The sequence below is a fragment of the Colobus angolensis genome, unplaced genomic scaffold (genome assembly GCF_000951035.1).
Source record: "Colobus angolensis palliatus isolate OR3802 unplaced genomic scaffold, Cang.pa_1.0 Scaffold168, whole genome shotgun sequence".
In the NCBI taxonomy this organism is placed as follows: Eukaryota; Metazoa; Chordata; class Mammalia; order Primates; family Cercopithecidae; genus Colobus; species Colobus angolensis.
In genome coordinates this window covers 6,710,991-6,721,817 of record NW_012114799.1, presented here as the reverse complement: position 1 = coordinate 6,721,817, position 10,827 = coordinate 6,710,991, and the positions used below count along the sequence as shown (strand labels likewise).

At 37.0% G+C, this 10,827-nt stretch overlaps 1 protein-coding gene across 1 annotated transcript in view; it reads right to left on the bottom strand.

Annotated features, from left to right (window-relative positions):
* The window catches only part of THSD7B (thrombospondin, type I, domain containing 7B), a 234,635-nt gene extending 228,109 nt beyond the window's left edge, over window positions 1-6,526 (bottom strand). Inside the window, exon 1 of the mRNA XM_011937747.1 lies at window positions 6,353-6,526. The gene's annotated coding sequence lies outside the window, so the exon portion shown is untranslated. The remainder of the gene's footprint in view (window positions 1-6,352) is intronic.
* Window positions 6,527-10,827: the final 4,301 nt, after the last annotated feature.

The following is a 10,827-nucleotide window of genomic DNA, read 5'->3' as shown; positions in this document are numbered from 1 at the left end:
CCTCTTAGATAAACCAATATCCACGGAAGTAATTAAAATGATGTCAACATAAGTAAAATTTCCAGAAAATAAATTTCATGAACTTCTAGCACATATTTTAAAAAATAGCTCTCTCCTAAGAACATTTTATTTTCTCTAAAATTCCTAACCTTTAATATATAAGTAGGTAATAAACATAATGCAATTTTTTCCTTAAAGTACATTCAACACTGAAAACACTATTATTTAAGCTATAATTAAATATTAATATATGTAAGATACTTTATTCCTTAAGCAATGTAATTTTCATAGTCTATTTTTTCCCAAAATATTAATTCCAATTTACATACTTAGTTCTTAGAAATAGGTCATTATCTTCACAGTTTTTATTCATTGAGCATGAGCTACTGAAATTAAAACTTTCCTAGAATTTGGCATATATAAAGAAAGTTTTAGACCTAAAAAAGTCAGTGAAACAATTTTGACCATTAATTAATAAAGTGCACATACCTGTCAAATAATCCCCTCTTTTTTGTATGTCTAAGAAATAGAAGTATACAGAAACTGTATAACATAAAAGCACAATTAAATATTTTAAACCTGAAATTATTATATAATGATAGAAATAGTAACTAACAGTTATTGAATAGCTGCTATATATTAGGTATTTCAAATCGTGTCTTACTTAATTCTCAAAGAGTCCTGTGAAGTGTTTATTATCAATATCCATTTTCAGATGGACAAATATGACTCCGAGAGGTTAAACAACTTTTTTCCCTTAGACAACCAGGATTTGAACATTGGTTTACCTGTATTAGTGTTAGTCTATATTAGTGTTAGTATTATACCTGTATTAGTCTGTTTTCATTTCTCTAAAGGAGTACTAGAGACTAGGTAATTTATAAAGAAAATGTTTAATTTGGCTCATCGTTCTACAGATTGTACAGGAAGCACAGTGCTAGGATCTGCTTCTGGTGAGACCTCAGGAAGCTTACAATTAGGGAGGAAGGTAAAGGGAGAGCCAGTGTGTCACATGGTGAGATGGAGCAAGATGGGGGCAGGAGCCATGCTCTTTTAAACAACCAGATCTCTCATGAACTAATAGAGCAAAACTCACTCACTACTGCCAGGATGACACCAAGCCATTCTTGAGGGATCCCCACTATGATCCAAACACCTGCCACCTGGCCCCACCTCCATCATTGGGGATTACATTGTAATGTAAGACTTAGATGGAACAAACTTCCAAACTATATCAAGAGTAATCTCTTAGGATGACTGAAGGCTATTTTAAAAGCCTGTCACACACACACACAGACACACACAGACACGCAGACACACAGACACACATACAACAAATATGGAGTTTTCTTCTATTTCAGAACTTATTATTCAAAACATAATTTGTTTTCCAGACTTTGTATAAGGTCACTTGCAAAATATAATTTGGGGTGATGAAAATGTTCTGAAATTAGATAGAGGTGATGATTCCAGCACACTGTGATGTACTAGTGTCACTGAATTGTATACTTTGAAGTGGTTAAAATGGTAAAGTTTATATTGTGTGTATTTTGCCACAACAATTTGCTTTAATGTCATTTCAGTCCTAAAAGGAAATACATTCGAATTTTATCCTCTTCCTATGCCAGACTACAAATTTCAAGCCCATCTCTTCATTTCTAGGACTACATATTTAAATCCTACCTCTTTGGTAGTAGCTCTCAAATTCATATCTCCAGCAGAAACCTCTCTCCTTAATTCAGACCCCATAACTTCCTAGTGAACACCTCCACATGAATTTCTAACAGAATCAAAAGTTTAGCATGCCCAATACTGAGTGCTTACTATTCCCTGTATACCAGCTCCTTCTCAGTCCATATTAAATGACAGCAACTCCCCTCTTCCAGTTGCTCAGGTCAAAGTCAGTATCACCCATCCTACATCAATAAATCCTGATGGCTTTATCTTAAATCAGGGTTTCTCAACCTGGGCACTGTTGAGATTTTGAAGCCTGATCATTCTTTGTTGTAGAAGAATGCTCTGTACATTTCAGAATGTTTATCAGCATCCCTGGCTTCTAGTCAACACATGTCAGTAGCACCCCCAGTTGTGACAATCAGAAATGTCTCCAGGCATTGCCAAATGTCTCCAGCAGGGCAAAATCGCCCTTGGTTGATAATTGTGGCCTTAAATATAATATAGCCAAGATTCAACTCCTTGTTCGCACCTCCACTGCCATGGCCTTGGTTCAAGCTATCACCATGGCTCTTCCCTTTAATTCCACAGTAGCCTCCTACCTCGTCTCCTTGCCCTGCTCTTCTCAGTCAGCCACCCACAAGGATCCTCTTCAAATCTTATTGAAAAGAACATCAATAAGAAAGTCAGCTTATGTCACCACCCTCTCAAAACCCTCCCATATCTTTCTATCTCACATAGAGTAAAAAACAAAATCTTATTCTGACCTATGAGGACATACCCCATGTGGACCCCGTTACCCGTCTGACCTGAGCTCCCATCACCCTCCCCATGTTCGCTCTGCTCCTGCATGCTGGCCTCCCTCCCCACATGTCCTCAAGCATGCTCTCCACACTCCTGCCTCAGGTCCTTTGTCCTTCTTGTTCCCACCATCTGGGATATTCTTCTTCACCTTGATATATCCATGGCTGGCTCCTTCACTTCCTTCAGGTCTTTACTCAGATTCACTTCCTCAGGCTCATGGACAACCTCCTTAAGCTTTTAGTCTCCTCGCTCCCACTGCATATCTCTCCTCCTGGCCTCATCTTTCCTTCTTAGCACTCGCCCTCATCTAACGTACTCTATTTAACTACTGATCATGTTTCTTACCCTCTTTATGAGGACCGGGGATTTGTCTATTTTATTCTCAATCAATTTATCTCATGTACTTGTAACAACGTCTGACACACAGTAAGGACTCAATAAGTATTACTAGAAATAAGTGAACCTCTTAGAACCAAAACTGAGGAATTTTTTAAGAGAGCACGATTGTACTGTGGGATCAGAGACCATAATCTGTTCATCTATACAAAGCAGGCAAGCATGAACAGTTTTATATTGAAACTTAAAACAGCCAACAACATTGTCCCTTATCTGATACTGTTGCTGACGTGATCCTTCTTTCTTGACACAGCTAACAGAGTGCCTGACACTAATATAGATTATAGGATCTCATCACAATAATGACAGGCATTCAACAGCCTTGCCAGATCAATGACCTTGCGGCCTACAGCTCATCAGACTCTCCCTCAGTATGGAAATCCTAAAAAACATAAAGCACTCACTTATTATTCATCAATCCATTGTTTCTCCAAAGCCAGGACTCACTTAGAAATGCCTGTAATTTGGATGAGGTTGACTAACATCTGACCTACTGATTTGGGGTGTGGGGGTGGGGAGCAATAGACACCAGCAAAAGAGTAAAGTAGTTGACATGGCAATCAAAACCCAGAGAATGGTTTCTAGGTTTCTAAAATGAAGTATAGTTATCTGGGTCTCCATGGAAATCTGTTCAAATTCCAAATTACATTGGACCTGAGTTCTTGGATTTGATAACATACCCTAAAAATACAGCTAATTTCAACTGCAGTACAGTGTTAAAAAATCAAAATGAAATACACTAAACACATCTATAAATAGGTAACAGATTCTAAGATGTTGATGTTGTCTTTGAAGGTTATAAACCAGAATTTTTCCAGGTATATAACTCCTCAAATCAATTTATTATTGCTTATCTTTAAGATAATAATGCATTCATGTCAGCATTATTTATAATAGCAAAAAACTAGAAGCCACCAAAATGCTAAGAAATAGAGGAAGAGAAGATAAAGCAGCAGGAAAACTAGATAAATTTATTAAATAAAAATGCTAAAGAATGCTATGCAATCATTAAAAGATGAGGTTGGCCTATGTGCAGTAATATGTAATATTCATCAATATATCATTGTATGATCAAAGATAGCTGCAAAAAGCAGTGCAGAGTATGATTCCACTTATATGAAATGTATGTGTATACATACACGCATATATGGATGAATTAAATATTTTCAGGTGCACTATTCTCCATCCTGCTTCCTGCTCAAGAGGTTTACCCGAATGGATACAACCACGGGCTCCCCTGCCTTGTGGTTTTTGGTTGAATTCATCCAATAGGAGGCCTGGCAGATCTGAAAGCTCGAGGAAAGTGAGGTGGGGCCCTTCGTTCCCCCGGCCTCCTTCCTATTTGCTGCAGGTTGGTTGTATCCCTTTAAAACCCACAGCATTTGTCAAGCACCTGCTCTATAAACATTCCTCTCCAGATTCCGGGAACCACTCTTACTCCTGGCCCCTACAGACCCAGAAGTTGTAGAGGCTCCCAACTGATAGTGTTCAGGGTCACTGCACAATCCCTTGTTGCTGTCCTTACACACTGCTCACACTTGCCTACTTTTGTAAATGTCCTTCTATGAAACTCTTCTCAACTGCCAACTTCGCATGTGCTGTTTCTTTCTTAACAGAACCTAATTAATAACTATAAGTATAATTATATGTGTATCTTGTGTGTGATTCATACACTTAAATATGCATAAATGTGTACTTACATATACAAGGAAATTTTCTGAAGGATACAAAAGAGATTGGAAAGGGATACATTTGAGCTTTTGTTCTTAATTTTGCACCTTTTAGATTTCTTTCACTTTTAATATGTCAGTCATATACAAGTAATTTGCTTTGAAAGCAAAACCAAATAGGAAAAAATTATATTGTTACCTTTTTGATGGCACTGTAAGGAGGGAAAGAAGTAATGAATACCAGAAGAAGTGACAGTAGTGACTCATATGTTCATTTTAAACAATGTGTTATGTATGATGAAAAGGATCCTCACTTCTGAAACTTAAGTTTGACAGTTACCAAAAAAATCCATCCACTGTAGAGTTTGTTTTTACCATCTTGTTCCAATGACCTACTTTTAGAAAAGCATCCTTATTTTAAAACTTGCTTCAAAATAACCCCATTTTCTTAACACATCTCATTCGTGTTTCAAATTTGCCACTTTCCATTTTAACCATATTTTTTAAAAAAACTTTTGACAGTCATCATAAAAATGTGCATATTTTGATTTGATCAAATGTTTGTCTTTTGTGATTAAAACAAAATAACCCCATGCCCAGAAAGGAAATACTGACTTTCAGGACTATTTCTAAAGCTCCCTAAAACTACTGTGAGGGAAAAAAATGCAAATCAGTAAGGAAGTATTGGAGCCCACAATTAAATTAATTTATAGGGGCTTTAATGCAATTAAATTTCATCCAGACTCTATCTCTAATGGTGGGTTTTTTTTGTTTTTTTTTTTTTTTACTTAATTGACTTTAAAGCATAATTCACTTTCATTTTTGCAAAATTATTTAAATATTACAAATATCGCTTTTATACATATTTCCATGGTGACACAATACATTTGAAGTCTATTTAATTTACCGATGATGAGGTCAAAATGAAAACTCTTTGAGGACCATAGATCTTTTAAAACATCACATTTTCCAGTTCCAAGATATTAAGTATATAAGTTATCTGTATTTGAAAGAATGGAGTCTTGAGAAAGCAATAAATATTTTAAATGATCTGATTGTGAAACTTAAAGAAAATTAAAATCCAGAGCAAGGAAAAGCATCAGTAATATGAAGAGCTAAGATGTTTAGGGTTCATAATTTAAGTTAATAAATTATTAGGCTTTGAAATTAAATTTAACAGATCTTTTTCACAGCCAAATTAAGGAAATATTTAGAAATGAACATAAGTTATATTCCAGCCTCCAAAATTCAACTAAAATTATTCATATACATAAAGGATCATGCATGAGGTAGCTAAGAATCTCAAAATACATTAAGGTGACTTTACAGTCACAACTAATGAGCAAAGCTGTTATGATAATTTTTCATGCTCTCAAACCTAGACATAGAAGATCTATGTTGGAAAGTATTTAATAATAGATAGCTAACTAGTTTAAACCCTGAAAGAGACATGCAGAACTGGGCCAAGCGTTCTTATCTGAGAATATCAGCTAAATTCAGATGTCATTTTTGCTACAAATATGCTCCATACTGGTGAAACATTTGACAAAGGAGAAGTAGATGTAACTATGGAAATCATAACTTTAATTGACAACAACATGAAAATTCAGAAGGATAACAAGCATCATGGATGGAGAAGACAATTATGCAGGAGTAAAAATCAAATATAAGCTGCAGAATTTTTAAAAAGAGTCTATTTTTCCTCTCTGGATATTTCCCACTACTTTAGAAGGAAGAAGAAGAAGGGTGGAAAGAATATACTTCTTGTTGATGGAAACAGGACAAAGGAACAGCCAGGACATTCCTACCTGGTTTCCAGATGAACTGGTTATCCTTTTTGCCTTCCAAATGAGCTGCATGGGACAGCAAGAGAGAAAGCAATAGAAAGAGCTTCCTCATGCCGCTCCATACCCAGCAAGTGACTGTCAGGTTGCTCTTTGGAAACATGCTTCAGATTTTTCAGCCTCTTGCCTTGCCTATTCCTAAAAGAGAAAAAGAAAAATCACATAAGTTTCTTCTGTAAAGAAATGATAAAAACTCATTTTGACTGCTAGAACCTTTATGATGATGGTATTGCAAATTTTTCATTACCATGAAGATAGTACATATAATAACCCTGTGGGAAAAGCTACAAAAAGCAAATCCATGTTCTGCTTTTACCATGTTTTGTATTATTTTTTGTAGTGAAGTGTATTCATGTATGAAATCTACCACTGGATGATAAAACTACTTATTTTCCCAATTGCTTTTCATTTTATTCTTTTGGTTAAAAAAAAGATCAATGTAACGTGATAATATTATCATGCATTCTCTACAGGATCCAAAGTAGTTACTTTATTCCCTTAGAAACTCTAAAAAGAAAAGAAACAAAAGCCTGAGGTGGTTAATTCATATTTATACTTATGGTAAGAAAATAAGCTGTAACAGTGCATATTATTAAAAGAAAGTAGTAAATATAAGTTATGTTAAATGTTAAATGTACACCCTTTATTTCTCTGAAATAAAATCAGGTAAGTTTCTTCTGTACAGAAAAATCAGGTAAGTTTCTTCCATACAGAAATGATAAAAACTTACTTTGACTGCTAGAACGTTTATTATGATGGTATTACAAATTTTCCATTGCCATGAAGATAGTCTTTATAATATTAACATTTGAAGGTCAACAGTTAATTAGCCAGGTTTTCAGTCCTCACCCATTGAAGGCATCATCAAGTCTATGGACTCTACAGTTCCTGTGTCAGTGTATTTTATTCTTAAAAGCAGGTTGGCAGATATGTTGTTTATTCCCTCCCTTCTACTCAGACAAATTCCATGAGGAGCTCATGATTCGGAGAAAGGGATACACATACACAACAAGTCCAAAGCAGGGCAAGGGATGCGCTAACAGTAGTATTAAGAAAGTGGGATGGAAAGATTGAGGACAAGGCAATTAGTTCTTCTGTGCTGTGCGTAAAAGAGAGGAGAGCCTCACCCAAGATAATACTTGAGAAGAGTCTAGGGAAACATAAGGACTTGAAGGAGTCAGGACGGGCATCTCAGGCAGAGAAAACAACAAGGCATTGAAATGCGTTTTGTATTTGGGGACTGGTGATTAGGCTGCTGGTTGCTGTGAAGGACACAAAGAAGAGGGAGGAATGGACTAAGATGAGATTTAAAACATAGGTTGGGAGCCAAATTGTAAAGAGTTGTGAATGGCATATGAGGTATTTGGGCTTCATGCTGTAAACAGTAGCAAGAATCATAGAAGAGCAAATTATTTTTAAATAACTAGGATCAGTGTGTGTAATGGATTACTAGTAGACGATGGCAGAGAAATTGAGGGCAGTTAGAAAATTAGTGAAACAGTAGTCCAGGCAGGTATTGGTAAACGAAAAGATCAAGGATCGGGAGAGACTTGAGAAGTCATACAAATTGCTTCTGGATTTAAAGGATCTGGTTAACAACTGGATGTGCTATATAAGAGGAAGATATGAAAAGGGATAGAAGGGCAAACTTAAATGCCTGAACCAATGGGATCCCTTTAACAAAAACGGGAAACACGAAGGGGGCACATTTGAGAACGTGCTTTACTTTAGAATAGAATAAAGTCTGATGAGGCTACCAGACATCCAGGTACAGTTTTCCAAAAGATAATAAGAAAATGGTACTGGAGTGAAGGAGATCTAAAATAACTTACCATAATACATGTATTATGAAAAATAAAAAGATATAAGTACAGGAGGGTAAAAGGAATGAACAGTAAAAAGGATCTGAAGGGGAGAAGTTATTGCCCCTAAATATATACCCACACAATTACTATAGGTGAGTGGCAAATCTGACTGTGAGCTTCCTAGTGGCCAAAGAAAAGAAACAGCTATTGCAGTCTATGGTCCTCATGTGCATAGGATTAAATTATACCACCCTGCACACAGCTTTTGCCTTCTTTTTTTCCCCCGCAGGGGGAGACACTACCCTGTTCCCAAGCACTGTTGGGATTTATATCAGGAGTCCTCATAAATATAGGTGGTGTGCTGGGCCATGTGCTGAACACATTACTTCATCAAATAAAACAGCAAGTTGTCTGTGGTGGAGTCTCGTGGCACTCCTGGAACACTCCAAGAGTACAGTGGCAAAGTACAAATCAGTAAAAATTATTCTACAAGGAGTAAAGCAATGAAGTTCCAGTACACAGCTCTCTGACAGCCTGCCTCAATCCAGGGATGAAGAGTAAAAAGCAACCAAAACTTTTCTTCAAATATCTACACTGCATACCAATATTGAGAAGAGCAAAGTGGAGTGCTCCAGTGAAAGATGGTAAAGCTCAGTGGTTTGAGTGGTTTTTCTTCTCCAAGAGTGGCCTGTTAGATGATTTCATGAAACTTCTGTGGCACTACTAGGCACAATTCTAAAACTTCTGGCCTAGAGAACTGAATGGGCCACATTTCCTTAGAGCAAACATCCGAGAATATGATTTGTCACAACTGAGCTTTTGCTAAAAATTAGACAACAGGGCTACGAAATTATAGTTTATTCTAAGGCAATTACTAGATTACATGGTATTTTTGTGTGAAGTTGAGAAAGGTAGTCCCTCTCCTCAAGTAAAAATATTTTTAAGTTAGTATGCTATTACAAAACCTGAATTGTTCTGACCAAGAGTCCTTTTCTGGAATCCAACTGGAATCCAAATGGACAGCAGCCCAGGCTCTGTGCACATACGGACCCACTGGAACCCACCTGCACATGTGAAGATTCATAGACACACACATCACCACCGGGGAGCATACTCTGCAACCTCCCTCCCTCCCCCTCTCCAGAAAAGGAGACAGTGCCGCAGTCAGAACTGCAGCTACAGCAGAGCTGGAGAAGAGCCTCAAAGACCCCAGAGCATGTTAGGGGACAGACTGCAGCCACAAACACATGTGTTTACCCCTCAGTACCTGCTCTCCTTAGTGTACAAGTTTCAGGTGTGGGTTCATGCAGAAAGGAGCCCCCCATTCCAGCTAGAAGCCCTGATGCTTCCAGGTAAGCTGACATCTGTCTATGATAAGAAGTGTGGTCCAATAGATGAGACATCTTTATACGCATACACACATACACTAGATTATGGATATTTCACACTTATAAGGATAAGTTCACATGCTTTAAGAAGCAATACAACTAAGAATGGACTGGAAATTATATCATGATATTTAAAGTCTGCCTAAGTCTTTTGTCTCAATAGACGTTCACTCCACTTCTATGGAATGGTGGACTGAAGCCAGGCTATTATATTCTCCAGACACGTACACACCACACTACACAAATGGGTGGTTAATTCTGCATAATACAGATTTGATACAAACATTTTAATCCAGACAATTTTCAGAAGATATCATTGCCAATTATACATGCCATTGAGGCAGTTGAAAAAAACCTAAATATTGCCCTCATAAGACAATATAATTTCCTGGTGAATCCTACAAAACAAATAAGTTTCAAAATACAAGCCTGGGAAAACAAATGAGTGGCCTTCTATATATAATGATAGATCAAAGTCAATGCCATGTCAGAGAGCTTTTGATAAAGATGACGACTGTGTTTGGTGGTAGTTGTTCCTAAGCTATTATTTCCAATGTTAATAAAGTAATAGCTAGCAGGACCAGTTCTATGCAGGGTACTTTTTTTCATGACACACAGACACCAGGGTATACAAGATGACTTTGTCCGTTCTCACTAATGGCCATGCAGCATATCTAAAAACATATTCAGATCACTACAATGTACACTAAAGAGAAGGAGGGTCAAAAACACATCTTCTCTACTCCAAATGGCTATAGGTGGGAACCTAAAAAGAGATGGAAAGGATTATGAGTTCCAATGAGACAGCACATGAGCCAGAATGACTGGCCAAGGAGTCATATGGAAATACATTGAATTTTGCATCAATCTTTGAATTTTAATTGCAAAGAAGGCCATATTAATATTGTCTTAGCACAGTTTGCTATGAGCCTTGGTTTTCTCTTAGGCTTCCTCACCAGTCTAGAACTCTGTATTAACTCTGCAAAGTGACCTAATTCCTTTAAGATTCCTTCTGTGATTACCCAAGCCAGGACCCATCAGGAGAAGATCCGGACAAGTGGCTTGGAGAACCTAGCGGGCTCCTGTAGTCCCCATACTGTCCTGGTTATCACTAACAAGGCATAGTGCCAATAGGAAACCTAAAACTTATCTTGACCAAAACAATCTGGAATACAGATCTTACAGAATGATTAAAAGAATCTCAATTTTGGACTTTTACTCCTAAAAATGTATGCTGCATATTTTC